Source organism: Trichomycterus rosablanca, chromosome 21 (assembly GCF_030014385.1).
Source record: "Trichomycterus rosablanca isolate fTriRos1 chromosome 21, fTriRos1.hap1, whole genome shotgun sequence".
NCBI lineage: Eukaryota > Metazoa > Chordata > Actinopteri > Siluriformes > Trichomycteridae > Trichomycterus > Trichomycterus rosablanca.
In genome coordinates, this window is record NC_086008.1 from 77,025 (window position 1) to 91,509 (window position 14,485).

General features: G+C 47.5%; 1 long non-coding RNA gene across 1 annotated transcript in view; it reads right to left on the reverse strand.

Moving 5' to 3' along the window:
• Positions 1–240: 240 nt before the first annotated feature.
• Positions 241–14,485, reverse strand: part of LOC134335385 (uncharacterized) — a 50,819-nt gene continuing 36,574 nt past the window's right edge. Inside the window, exons 2-5 of the long non-coding RNA XR_010015585.1 lie at positions 5,201–5,310; positions 4,685–4,748; positions 3,394–3,517; positions 241–2,872 (exon numbers count right to left, since the gene is read on the reverse strand). This is a non-coding gene — a long non-coding RNA (uncharacterized LOC134335385). The remainder of the gene's footprint in view (positions 2,873–3,393; positions 3,518–4,684; positions 4,749–5,200; positions 5,311–14,485) is intronic.

The following is a 14,485-nucleotide window of genomic DNA, read 5'->3' on the forward strand; positions in this document are numbered from 1 at the left end:
CTAATTTTACACCTGGCATGTTGTAAATGTTCAGTAGGGTATGTAGGGACTTTGTGATCATTATGAATGTTTTAGACTTCATTCGCCTAGTCGTACACACATTAATTTTGTTTGGTTAATGTAGTAACGATGCTGTTAATGCTGAATAGTTTATTATCATGTTTGTAAATTTTAATATAGTTCTGCAGTCCCTATTATAAATAATAATAATGCCAGCTAAACAAAAATAAACAATGCCTGTAAAGGTATCAAAATATCTTTATTGACCCAAATTAACAAATGCAACAACATGAAAACAGAAATGAAGTGTAGTACTTCACGAGAATGAATGTGAAATGGTTTATGGCCTTTTATTGAAAGGCTGCAGAAGCTAGATACAGATACATTTGATTCTTCCGGTCTGGGTGCCCATACAGTAGTGTTCAAAAAAATAGCAGTGATTTAAAAAAAGTGAATAAAGCTCAAAATCATCATAACATTTATTTCCATAAATGCAAATGCAATGAAAATACTAAACTTTCAATTCTAAATCAAAACATCAACAACATTTAGCAAGTTTGTGTTAATCCATTTACATTTTCAGCATTTAGCAGACGCTTTTATCCAAAGCGACTTACACACAATGAGCGGAACACAATGAGCAATTGAGGGTTAAGGGCCTTGCTCAGGGACCCAACAGTGGCAACTTGGTGGTGGCGGGGCTTGAACCGGCAATCTTCTGTTTACTAGTCCAGTACCTTAACCACTGAGCCATCACTGTCCCTTTACAGGAAGTTAAGAAAAATGAATATTAGGCTGTTCAAAAAAATAGCATTGCCAGCATTTTTCTTTAAAAACTAAAAAAATTATCTATAAACTGAAAAAAATGTTTGAGGTTTCACTTTACTTTAAATTACTGAACTAATATTTAGTGGCATAACAATTGTTTACGAGATCTGTGTTGCATCGAGTCGACCAACTTCTGGCACCTCTGAACAGGTATCCAGTCCACGATGATTAGACGACATTCCACAGTTCTTCTGCAATTTTGGGTTTTGAATAAAAAAAACGCGCTTCAGACGTCAGAACACAAGTTCTCTCTGGGATTAAAGTCAGGGGATTGGTCTGGCCACTCAATTACCTCAATCTTGTTTGTCTGTAACTAAGATGTTTTGGGTCATTGTCATGTTGAAACATCTATTTTAAGGACATTTCTTCTTCAACATATAGGGTAACATGATCTCCTCAATTCTGATATATTTAAACTGATCCATGATCCCTCGTATGTGATAAATAGGTGTAACACCATGGTATAAATAAACATCCCATATCATCATTTTGTACCACCATGCTTTACTAGATTGAAGACTCACAGTGTACTGTGGCTTGAATTCAGTGCTCGAGGGTCGTCTGACGTACTGTCTACGGCCACTAGACCCAAAAAGAACAATTTTGCTTTCACCAGTCCACAAAATGTTCAGCCATTTCTCTTTGGACCAGTCAATGTGTTCCTTGGCAAATGTTAACCCATTCAGGACACGTCTTTTTCTTAACAACAGGACTTTGCAAGGAGTTCTTGCTGGTAAATTGGCTTCATTTAATCATCTTCTGTACTCACTGCTAACTTCAGATGTTCCTTGATCTCTCTGGAGGTGATCATTGGCTGATCATTTGCCATTCTGGCTATTCTTCAATCCATTCAAACAGTAGTTCCACGCTTCCTTCTACGTCTTTCAGGTGTTGGTTGTCACTTCAAGGTATTTGAGATCATTTTAGCTGAGCAGCCGATAATTTGCTGCACTTCTCTGTATGTTTTTCCCTCTACAATCAACTTTTTAATCAAAGTACGCTGTTCATCAGAACAATGTCTGGAACAACCCATTTTACCCAGTATTTCAGAAGGAAATGTGCTATGACCAACCCGTGCAACATTTGCCCCCCTCCTACCTTAAATAAGGGCCAAAATTGACACCCGTTCTTCTGCAGAATGAATGAAAGACTTCACCAATTGAACTCCTCACTGCTATTATTTTAAACAACCACCTTTCAATCAATGCTTCGATTACTCAGAATGAGCGGCATGCATGTTCTAATTGTTGGGTTTGTTTTGTTTTCATTACTCTACTACACTTTCAAGTAAATTTTTTGCTATGTGGAAATAGCATTTCTACTAAAAACAGTGATTTATCAGGTTAATGGTGTTGGACTGCTATTATTTTGAACACCACTGTACATGTGCCCATGTTAATATGTTGTATGTTACTATGACATTATGTCATTTCATTCTAAATATTCCAGTCAACTGTCAGTGGTATAATAGCAAAGTGGAAGCGATTGGGAACGACAGCAACTCAGCCCCAAAGTGAATGTGATTTAACAACTTTAGCTCAAAACAGAATATTTATTTGTGAATTGCAAACAAAATGGAGAGGTCCTAATGTACAGTTCTGTCATCAGTGACAGACATTCTCCCCAACAAATATCCACAAGATTGGAGATCTATTAGAGAAAGAACCAATATACAGGTCTCCAGTACGTTCTGAATGTGTAGCACCTCAGTGACAGTCACACTGATGTTTTTACAACCCAGTTAACAATACTCGGTGGAAAAAAAAACATTATGAAGTCAAAACCCAGCATAACAAATATCTGTTTATCTTTGCTCAGTAATAATCATCTGAAATAAAAATTTTTTTCTCGTGTTCTCGTAGCCCAGTCAAAATAAAAACTGTTGCACCATGGAGACATGTTCCTGACAGACATTCTCAGATAAGGTTGATGCTGCTCCAGTGCTGCTGCATTATGCTGCTACAAAGGATCACCTCCACCTCTCATGATGAAGACATCTCACAGCAATCACAGTCCTCAAATGGTGCGGTGAACATTACAGATCCTTAAATGCAATAGATAAATAAACAAATTAAAATAATTCATAGGAAGTCAGGAAACATCACTAGAACTAGGGTTAGACTCTCAGACTTTTTCTACTAAGCTTTTCTACAGACAACAACAAGTCCAGTCATGAAATTTCCTCACTACTAAATATTCCACAGTCAACTGTCAGTGGTATTATAACAAAGTGGAAGTGATTGGGAACGACAGCAACTCAGCCCCGAAGTGTCAGACCACGTAAAGTGTCAGAGCAGGGTCGCCAAGTGCTGAGGCGGCTCATACTGCATAAAAGTCTGGAACGTTCTGCTGATTCAATAACTGCAGAGTTCCAAACCTGCTGTTAGAGCTGCAAAAAGGGGACCAACTGTATATTAATGCCTATGGATGTCACTCAAGTTCATATGTGTGCAAAGGCAGACGAGCGAATACTTTTGGCAATATAGTTTAATTTAAACTTTGTCCACCTAAGTTGAATTCAGTTTATTAACTGAATGTGATATTATACTGTTACTGCAATAATACCTGTGTAACTGTAGAGATGCTGTATTCCCCACTACATGCTGTCTTGTCAACCCTGGATTTCTTCTTGACCCCTCCTCTGATCACCGTCACTAGCATAATTGTCACAGTCCAGAAATAGAAAGGCCTGAGGTAAACAGTAAATAGTATTATCCAGCAATCTGAACATGGCAGACTCAACCAAACCTTCAGCCTACCACTACACATCTGACACCTACACAGACATATAGTCACACGCCGAGTAAACCATCTGTTAACACACACATAGATAATACTTTTATATTTATTTTATAGTTAAGATCAGTACATCCATAATAAGAGGATGACGTATTGTGTATAGCTTTTAGAAGATAAAATACACACAGTAAATGGAAGTTTTCATGCTATTAATATATATATATATATATATATATATTATATATATATATATATATATATATATATCCTGTGCAGCACTGAAAATTTTAACTTCACTTGACAACTAATACAAGTAATCTGACCAGAATGTCCAAACGTTTGCATTGAACTGTAATATAAGAAATATCCAAAGTACAACATGAAGTAAAACATCAATTAAACACATACCATAGCATTGTCATAACAGTGAAGGATTGAGATACCACCATACATGATAGACCAGTAGTACAAAGATTAAAAAAAATGTAATCTTATATTATACTAAATACTGAGTATTTAGAAGCTATTAAACTATCCTGATAAATAAGTCCTTACACAACAGAGTTAAAAAATAGCATACTGAAACAGTCCCTATGTAGCCATTCATTTACTCCCTGCAGTTGAGTTAAGTTTCAGAACAGTTTCTAAAGAATGGCAAAATTAAAGTGTATTCAGACAGATACATAATTAAGTATTCAGAACTTTTATTTCATGTTTGTACTAGTAACTGTACTGTGTATTAGTATTCTGATACTGTGTGCTATAACAAAATGTGGTTATTATTTATTTTCCTTCTCTATCACACTGGCAGGTTCCCACGTATCATCCCAAGGTATCAAGGTCTTTCACCTTAGTATAAACAAGCAAATTCAATAACATCACTTAACATCACTTGCTTAACTAAGCTGGCTGATGTTTTGGACACCAACAGAAATAGGGATTTCTTGTATTTACAGAACATTCACAAAAACATGCCAAAGTGACAGGTTATAGGTTAGGACTTAACACTTTGTTTCAGTATCTCTGAATGAACAGAAGTATTTTTAATTTTATTTTACAGATCCATCCACTACGTATATCAGGAAATCAGACAATAGCTCAAGTTCTAGCATCTTACCTCATTCTTCTCTCAAGTATTTGCTCAAAGTGGAAAAGTTTCTGCCTGCTACATTTTCTGCACCCTAAAAGTAAAACACAAAAGACAAAACACGTCTCTCAACCTCTAAAATTAAAATTAAAACACATGTACACACGTACACACACGTACGCACACGTACGCACACGCACACCCACACGCACACCCACACGCACACCCACACGCACACCCACACGCACACCCACACCCACACGCACACCCACCCACACGCACACCCACACGCACACCCACACCCACACGCACACCCACACGCACACCCACACGCACACCCACACGCACACCCACACCCACACCCACACCCACACGCACACCCACCCCCACACGCACACCCACACGCACACCCAGCCTTTAACACCACATTCAGTTTCAAATACCTTTTTCAAATCAAATAAATTTTTTACCTAAATTTGTGAGATTTTACCAGAGTAAAGTCTCGTAACCGAGAGCTGTAATAAAGTTTTAATATTCTGTTCTTACCGCTCCAACACCGGCCCTCACGATCCGCTCTCAGTTTCTCCAGATGGATCAGAACCAGTTAGCAGCAACGCTAACACAGCAACCAGAGCCCAACACGCCGAGTACACCATCTGCTAACACACACACAAAGATAATACTTTTATATTTATTTTATCTTATAGTTAAGATCAGTACATCCATAATAAGAGGATATTACAGATAAATCTATTAAACTCTGATATGATTTAATATAATAAAGATAAACAATTTTTATCTACACATATTAATGTTCCTCATCCTACACACCCTGTTTTATAGATTCTACCATTATATTTTATTTTATAGTTGAGATCAGTAAATCCATAATCATTTCAAATACCTTTTTATTGCAAACAATTTAGATCTAAACCTGTACGATACAAACACTTGGGGTGGGAGCCAACAAACACTTGGGGTGGGAGCCAACAAACAAACACTTGGGGTGGGAGCCAACAAACAAACACTTGGGGTGGGAGCCAACAAACAAACACTTGGGGTGGGAGCCGCAAACAAACACTTGGGGTGGGAGCCAACAAACAAACACTTGGGGTGGGAGCCAACAAACAAACACTTGGGGTGGGAGCCGCAAACAAACACTTGGGGTGGGAGCCAACAAACAAACACTTGGGGTGGGAGCCAACAAACAAACACTTGGGGTGGGAGCCAACAAACAAACACTTGGGGTGGGAGCCAACAAACACTTGGGGTGGGAGCCAACAAACAAACACTTGGGGTGGGAGCCAACAAACAAACACTTGGGGTGGGAGCCAACAAACACTTGGGGTGGGAGCCAACAAACAAACACTTGGGGTGGGAGCCAACAAACAAACACTTGGGGTGGGAGCCAACAAACACTTGGGGTGGGAGCCAACAAACAAACACTTGGGGTGGGAGCCGCAAACAAACACTTGGCGTGGGAGCCGCAAACAAACACTTGGGGTGAGAGCCGCAAACAAACACTTGGGGTGGGAGCCGCAAACAAACACTTGGGGTGGGAGCCAACAAACAAACACTTGGGGTGGGAGCCAACAAACACTTGGGGTGGGAGCCAACAAACAAACACTTGGGGTGGGAGCCGCAAACAAACACTTGGGGTGGGAGCCGCAAACAAACACTTGAAGTGGGAGCCGCAAACAAACACTTGAAGTGGGAGCCGCAAACAAACACTTGGGGTGGGAGCCAACAAACACTTGGGGTGGGAGCCGCAAACAAACACTTGGGGTGGGAGCCAACAAACAAACACTTGGGGTGGGAGCCAACAAACAAACACATGGGGTGGGAGCCAACAAACACTTTGGGTGGGAGCCAACAAACAAACACTTGGGGTGGGAGCCAACAAACAAACACTTAGGGTGGGAGCCAACAAACAAACACTTGGGGTGGGAGCCAACAAACAAACACTTGGGGTGGGAGCCAACAAACAAACACTTGGGGTGGGAGCCGCAAACAAACACTTGGGGTGGGAGCCGCAAACAAACACTTGGGGTGGGAGCCAACAAACACTTGGGGTGGGAGCCAACAAACACTTGGGGTGTGAGCCGCAAACAAACACTTGGGGTGGGAGCCAACAAACAAACACTTGGGGTGGGAGCCGCAAACAAACACGGGGTGGGAGCCAACAAACAAACACGGGGTGGGAGCCAACAAACAAACACGGGGTGGGAGCCAACAAACAAACACGGGGTGGGAGCCAACAAACAAACACGGGGTGGGAGCCAACAAACAAACACTTGGGGTGGGAGCCACAAACAAACACTTGGGGTGGGAGCCAACAAACAGTTGGGGTGGGAGCCAACAAACAGTTGGGGTGGGAGCCAACAAACAGTTGGGGTGGGAGCCAACAAACACTTGGGGTGGGAGCCAACAAACAGTTGGGGTGGGAGCCAACAAACACTTGGGGTGGGAGCCAACAAACACTTGGGGTGGGAGCCGCAAACAAACACTTGGGGTGTGAGCCAACAAACAAACACTTGGGGTGGGAGCCGCAAACAAACACTTGGGGTGGGAGCCGCAAACAAACACTTGGGGTGGGAGCCAACAAACAGTTGGGGTGGGAGCCAACAAACACTTGGGGTGGGAGCCAACAAACACTTGGGGTGGGAGCCAACAAACACTTGGGGTGGGAGCCAACAAACACTTGGGGTGGGAGCCAACAAACAAACACTTGGGGTGGGAGCCAACAAACACTTGGGGTGGGAGCCGCAAACAAACACTTGGGGTGTGAGCCGCAAACAAACACTTGGGGTGTGAGCCGCAAACAAACACTTGGGGTGTGAGCCGCAAACAAACACTTGGGGTGGGAGCCGCAAACAAACACTTGGGGTGGGAGCCAACAAACACTTGGGGTGGGAGCCAACAAACACTTGGGGTGGGAGCCAACAAACACTTGGGGTGGGAGCCAACAAACAAACACTTGGGGTGGGAGCCAACAAACACTTGGGGTGGGAGCCGCAAACAAACACTTGGGGTGTGAGCCGCAAACAAACACTTGGGGTGTGAGCCGCAAACAAACACTTGGGGTGGGAGCCAACAAACAAACACTTGGGGTGGGAGCCGCAAACAAACACTTGGGGTGGGAGCCAACAAACAAACACTTGGGGCGGGAGCCAACAAACAAACACTTGGGGTGGGAGCCAACAAACAAACACTTGGGGTGGGAGCCAACAAACAAACACTTGGGGTGGAAGCCGCAAACAAACACTTGGGGTGGGAGCCAACAAACAAACACTTGGGGTGGGAGCCAACAAACACTTGGGGTGGGAGCCAACAAACAAACACTTGGGGCGGGAGCCAACAAACAAACACTTGGGGTGGGAGCCAACAAACAAACACTTGGGGTGGGAGCCGCAAATAAACACTTGGGGTGGGAGCCAACAAACAAACACTTGGGGTGGGAGCCAACAAACAAACACTTGGGGTGGGAGCCAACAAACAAACACTTGGGGTGGGAGCCAACAAACAAACACTTGGGGTGGGAGCCAACAAACAAACACTTGGGGTGGGAGCCAACAAACACTTGGGGTGGGAGCCAACAAACAAACACTTGGGGTGGGAGCCAACAAACAAACACTTGGGGTGGGAGCCGCAAACAAACACTTGGGGTGGGAGCCGCAAACAAACACTTGGGGTGGGAGCCGCAAACAAACACTTGGGGTGGGAGCCAACAAACACTTAGGGTGGGAGCCAACAAACAAACACTTGGGGTGGGAGCCAACAAACAAACACTTGGGGTGGGAGCCAACAAACAAACACTTGGGGTGGGAGCCAACAAACAAACACTTGGGGTGGGAGCCAACAAACACTTGGGGTGGGAGCCAACAAACAAACACTTGGGGTGGGAGCCAACAAACAAACACTTGGGGTGGGAGCCAACAAACAAACACTTGGGGTGGGAGCCAACAAACAGTTGGGGTGGGAGCCAACAAACACTTGGGGTGGGAGCCAACAAACACTTGGGGTGGGAGCCAACAAACACTTGGGGTGGGAGCCAACAAACACTTGGGGTGGGAGCCGCAAACAAACACTTGGGGTGTGAGCCGCAAACAAACACTTGGGGTGGGAGCCAACAAACAAACACTTGGGGTGGGAGCCAACAAACACTTGGGGTGGGAGCCAACAAACACTTAGGGTGGGAGCCAACAAACAAACACTTGGGGTGGGAGCCAACAAACAAACACTTGGGGTGGGAGCCAACAAACAAACACTTGGGGTGGGAGCCAACAAACAAACACTTGGGGTGGGAGCCAACAAACACTTGGGGTGGGAGCCAACAAACACTTGGGGTGTGAGCCGCAAACAAACACTTGGGGTGTGAGCCGCAAACAAACACTTGGGGTGGGAGCCAACAAACACTTGGGGTGGGAGCCAACAAACACTTGGGGTGGGAGCCAACAAACACTTGGGGTGGGAGCCAACAAACAAACACTTGGGGTGGGAGCCAACAAACACTTGGGGTGGGAGCCGCAAACAAACACTTGGGGTGTGAGCCGCAAACAAACACTTGGGGTGTGAGCCGCAAACAAACACTTGGGGTGTGAGCCGCAAACAAACACTTGGGGTGGGAGCCAACAAACAAACACTTGGGGTGGGAGCCAACAAACACTTGGGGTGGGAGCCAACAAACAAACACTTGGGGTGGGAGCCAACAAACAAACACTTGGGGTGGGAGCCAACAAACAAACACTTGGGGTGGGAGCCAACAAACAGTTGGGGTGGGAGCCAACAAACACTTGGGGTGGGAGCCAACAAACACTTGGGGTGGGAGCCAACAAACACTTGGGGTGGGAGCCGCAAACAAACACTTGGGGTGTGAGCCGCAAACAAACACTTGGGGTGGGAGCCAACAAACAAACACTTGGGGTGGGAGCCGCAAACAAACACTTGGGGTGGGAGCCGCAAACAAACACTTGGGGTGGGAGCCAACAAACACATGGGGTGGGAGCCGCAAACAAACACTTGGGGTGGGAGCCAACAAACAAACACTTGGGGTGGGAGCCAACAAACAAACACTTGGGGTGGGAGCCAACAAACAAACACTTGGGGTGGGAGCCAACAAACAGTTGGGGTGGGAGCCAACAAACAGTTGGGGTGGGAGCCAACAAACACTTGGGGTGGGAGCCAACAAACAGTTGGGGTGGGAGCCAACAAACACTTGGGGTGGGAGCCAACAAACACTTGGGGTGGGAGCCGCAAACAAACACTTGGGGTGTGAGCCGCAAACAAACACTTGGGGTGGGAGCCAACAAACAAACACTTGGGGTGGGAGCCGCAAACAAACACTTGGGGTGGGAGCCAACAAACACTTGGGGTGGGAGCCAACAAACACTTGGGGTGGGAGCCAACAAACACTTGGGGTGGGAGCCAACAAACAAACACTTGGGGTGGGAGCCAACAAACAAACACTTGGGGTGGGAGCCAACAAACAAACACTTGGGGTGGGAGCCAACAAACAAACACTTGGGGTGGGAGCCAACAAACACTTGGGGTGGGAGCCAACAAACACTTGGGGTGGGAGCCAACAAACAAACACTTGGGGTGGGAGCCAACAAACAAACACTTGGGGTGGGAGCCAACAAACAAACACTTGGGGTGGGAGCCAACAAACACTTGGGGTGGGAGCCAACAAACACTTGGGGTGGGAGCCAACAAACAAACACTTGGGGTGGGAGCCAACAAACAAACACTTGGGGTGGGAGCCAACAAACACTTGGGGTGGGAGCCAACAAACACTTGGGGTGGGAGCCGCAAACAAACACTTGGGGTGGGAGCCGCAAACAAACACTTGGGGTGGGAGCCAACAAACAAACACTTGGGGTGGGAGCCAACAAACAAACACGGGGTGTGAGCCGCAAATAAACACTTGGGGTGGGAGCCAACAAACAAACACTTGGGGTGGAAGCCGCAAACAAACACTTGGGGTGGGAGCCAACAAACAAACACTTGGGGTGGGAGCCAACAAACACTTGGGGTGGGAGCCAACAAACACTTGGGGTGGGAGCCAACAAACACTTGGGGTGGGAGCCAACAAACACTTGGGGTGGGAGCCAACAAACACTTGGGGTGGGAGCCAACAAACACTTGGGGTGGGAGCCAACAAACAAACACTTGGGGTGTGAGTCGCAAACAAACACTTGGGGTGTGAGCCGCAAACAAACACTTGGGGTGGGAGCCAACAAACAAACACTTGGGGTGGGAGCCAACAAACAAACACTTGGGGTGGGAGCCGCAAACAAACACTTGGGGTGGGAGCCAACAAACAAACACTTGGGGTGGGAGCCAACAAACAAACACTTGGGGTGGGAGCCAACAAACAAACACTTGGGGTGGGAGCCGCAAACAAACACTTGGGGTGGGAGCCAACAAACACTTGGGGTGGGAGCCGCAAACAAACACTTGGGGTGGGAGCAAACAAACAAACACTTGGGGTGGGAGCCAACAAACAAACACTTGGGGTGGGAGCCAACAAACAAACACTTGGGGTGGGAGCCAACAAACAAACACTTGGGGTGGGAGCCAACAAACAAACACTTGGGGTGGGAGCCGCAAACAAACACTTGGGGTGGGAGCCAACAAACAAACACTTGGGGTGGGAGCCAACAAACAAACACTTGGGGTGGGAGCCAACAAACACTTGGGGTGGGAGCCAACAAACAAACACTTGGGGTGGGAGCCAACAAACAAACACTTGGGGTGGGAGCCAACAAACAAACACTTGGGGTGGGAGCCGCAAACAAACACTTGGGGTGGGAGCCAACAAACACTTGGGGTGGGAGCCGCAAACAAACACTTGGGGTGGGAGCAAACAAACAAACACTTGGGGTGGGAGCCAACAAACAAACACTTGGGGTGGGAGCCAACAAACAAACACTTGGGGTGGGAGCCAACAAACAAACACTTGGGGTGGGAGCCAACAAACAAACACTTGGGGTGGGAGCCGCAAACAAACACTTGGGGTGGGAGCCAACAAACAAACACTTGGGGTGGGAGCCAACAAACAAACACTTGGGGTGGGAGCCAACAAACACTTGGGGTGGGAGCCAACAAACACTTGGGGTGGGAGCCAACAAACACTTGGGGTGGGAGCCGCAAACAAACACTTGGGGTGGGAGCCGCAAACAAACACTTGGGGTGGGAGCCGCAAACAAACACTTGGGGTGTGAGCCGCAAATAAACACTTGGGGAGGGAGCCAACAAACAAACACTTGGGGTGTGAGCCAACAAACAAACACTTGGGGTGGGAGCCAACAAACAAACACTTGGGGTGGAAGCCGCAAACAAACACTTGGGGTGGGAGCCGCAAACAAACACTTGGGGTGGGAGCCGCAAACAAACACTTGGGGTGGGAGCCAACAAACACTTGGGGTGGGAGCCGCAAACAAACACTTGGGGTGGGAGCCAACAAACAAACACTTGGGGTGGGAGCCAACAAACAAACACTTGGGGTGTGAGCCGCAAACAAACACTTGGGGTGGGAGCCAACAAACAAACACTTGGGGTGGGAGCCAACAAACAAACACTTGGGGTGGGAGCCAACAAACAAACACTTGGGGTGGGAGCCGCAAACAAACACTTGGGGTGGGAGCCGCAAACAAACACTTGGGGTGGAAGCCGCAAACAAACACTTGGGGTGGGAGCCAACAAACACTTAGGGTGGGAGCCAACAAACAAACACTTGGGGTGGGAGCCAACAAACAAACACTTGGGGTGGGAGCCAACAAACAAACACTTGGGGTGGGAGCCAACAAACAAACACTTGGGGTGGGAGCCGCAAACAAACACTTGGGGTGGGAGCCAACAAACAAACACTTGGGGTGGGAGCCAACAAACAAACACTTGGGGTGGGAGCCAACAAACAAACACTTGGGGTGGGAGCCAACAAACACTTGGGGTGGGAGCCGCAAACAAACACTTGGGGTGTGAGCCGCAAACAAACACTTGGGGTGGGAGCCAACAAACAAACACTTGGGGTGGGAGCCAACAAACAAACACTTGGGGTGGGAGCCGCAAACAAACACTTGGGGTGGGAGCCAACAAACACTTGGGGTGGGAGCCAACAAACACTTGGGGTGGGAGCCAACAAACACTTGGGGTGGGAGCCAACAAACACTTGGGGTGGGAGCCAACAAACAAACACTTGGGGTGGGAGCCAACAAACACTTGGGGTGGGAGCCGCAAACAAACACTTGGGGTGGGAGCCAACAAACAAACACTTGGGGTGGGAGCCGCAAACAAACACTTGGGGTGGGAGCCAACAAACACTTGGGGTGGGAGCCAACAAACACTTGGGGTGGGAGCCAACAAACACTTGGGGTGGGAGCCAACAAACACTTGGGGTGGGAGCCAACAAACAAACACTTGGGGTGTGAGCCGCAAACAAACACTTGGGGTGGGAGCCAACAAACAAACACTTGGGGTGGGAGCCAACAAACAAACACTTGGGGTGGGAGCCAACAAACACTTGGGGTGGGAGCCAACAAACACTTAGGGTGGGAGCCAACAAACAAACACTTGGGGTGGGAGCCAACAAACAAACACTTGGGGTGGGAGCCAACAAACAAACACTTGGGGTGGGAGCCAACAAACAAACACTTGGGGTGGGAGCCAACAAACAAACACTTGGGGTGGGAGCCAACAAACACTTGGGGTGGGAGCCAACAAACACTTGGGGTGTGAGCCGCAAACAAACACTTGGGGTGTGAGCCGCAAACAAACACTTGGGGTGGGAGCCAACAAACAAACACTTGGGGTGGGAGCCGCAAACAAACACTTGGGGTGGGAGCCAACAAACAAACACTTGGGGCGGGAGCCAACAAACAAACACTTGGGGTGGGAGCCAACAAACAAACACTTGGGGTGGGAGCCAACAAACAAACACTTGGGGTGGAAGCCGCAAACAAACACTTGGGGTGGGAGCCAACAAACAAACACTTGGGGTGGGAGCCAACAAACAAACACTTGGGGTGGGAGCCAACAAACAAACACTTGGGGTGGGAGCCAACAAACACTTGGGGTGGGAGCCAACAAACAAACACTTGGGGTGGGAGCCAACAAACAAACACTTGGTGGGAGCCAACAAACAAACACTTGGGGCGGGAGCCAACAAACAAACACTTGGGGTGGGAGCCAACAAACAAACACTTGGGGTGGGAGCCAACAAACAGTTGGGGTGGGAGCCAACAAACACTTGGGGTGGGAGCCAACAAACACTTGGGGTGGGAGCCAACAAACACTTGGGGTGGGAGCCAACAAACACTTGGGGTGGGAGCCAACAAACACTTGGGGTGGGAGCCAACAAACAAACACTTGGGGTGGGAGCCAACAAACACTTGGGGTGGGAGCCGCAAACAAACACTTGGGGTGTGAGCCGCAAACAAACACTTGGGGTGTGAGCCGCAAACAAACACTTGGGGTGTGAGCCGCAAACAAACACTTGGGGTGGGAGCCAACAAACAAACACTTGGGGTGGGAGCCAACAAACAAACACTTGGGGTGGGAGCCGCAAACAAACACTTGGGGTGGGAGCCAACAAACAAACACTTGGGGCGGGAGCCAACAAACAAACACTTGGGGTGGGAGCCAACAAACAAACACTTGGGGTGGAAGCCGCAAACAAACACTTGGGGTGGGAGCCAACAAACAAACACTTGGGGTGGGAGCCAACAAACAAACACTTGGGGTGGGAGCCAACAAACAAACACTTGGGGTGGGAGCCAACAAACACTTGGGGTGGGAGCCAACAAACAAACACTTGGGGTGGGAGCCAACAAA